This window comes from Penaeus monodon, chromosome 31 (assembly GCF_015228065.2).
Source record: "Penaeus monodon isolate SGIC_2016 chromosome 31, NSTDA_Pmon_1, whole genome shotgun sequence".
NCBI lineage: Eukaryota > Metazoa > Arthropoda > Malacostraca > Decapoda > Penaeidae > Penaeus > Penaeus monodon.
In genome coordinates this window covers 10,110,047-10,110,749 of record NC_051416.1, presented here as the reverse complement: position 1 = coordinate 10,110,749, position 703 = coordinate 10,110,047, and the positions used below count along the sequence as shown (strand labels likewise).

Genomic DNA, 703 nt, shown 5'->3' with positions numbered 1-703 from the left:
CCAACACACACGCCCATAGCCCCGCCCTCGTAATTACCTCTATTACGCAAACGTAACAAGGGAAAATGTGTTAATTACTACAGTACTTTGCGTGTTCGGAGTACATGGTGTGACTGGGTGTACAAGGAACCGAAAGTGAGGGGAGCAAGTGAGGGGAAAGTAGAGGGGAAAAGGGGGTGAGAAGAAGGGGAGAGGAGGGAAGGGAAGAGGGGAATATAGGAATGCGTGTTGGGGATGGTAGGGAAAAGAGATGGGGAAGGGAGGGAGATGGAGAGGGGGGAAAGAACTGGGGAGACGGAGAGGAGAGAGAAGAGGGGAGATGGAGAAGGGGAGGGAAGAGGGGAGATGGGGAGGGGGAGAGAATTGGGGAGATGGAGAGGGGGAGGGAAGAGGGGAGATGGGGAGGAGAGAGAGAGAAGAGTTGAGATGGAGAGGGAGGGAGAGAAAAAGGGAGATGGAGAGGAGAGAGAGAGAAGCGTTGAGATGGGTAGGAGAGAGAGAAAAGAAGGGAGGTTGGGGAGGGGAGGGGAAGGAAAGAGGGGAAGAGGGAAGGGAAATATACATCGGAATGTGGGAGGGGAAAACTACAGGGCCAGAGGTGAGAGTAGGTTTACAGGAGACAGGGAGAGGGGAGGGGAGGGGGGGGGTGATGCCTACATGGGCGTGAAAAATGGCGAGGGGAGAACTCTTTGCTCGGTGAGTC

General features: G+C 54.9%; 1 protein-coding gene across 1 annotated transcript in view; it reads left to right on the top strand.

Annotated features, from left to right (window-relative positions):
- LOC119592885 (paired box protein Pax-6-like) overlaps window positions 1–703 on the top strand; it is a gene marked incomplete in the record, with an annotated part of 116,857 nt that overhangs the window by 59,981 nt on the left and 56,173 nt on the right.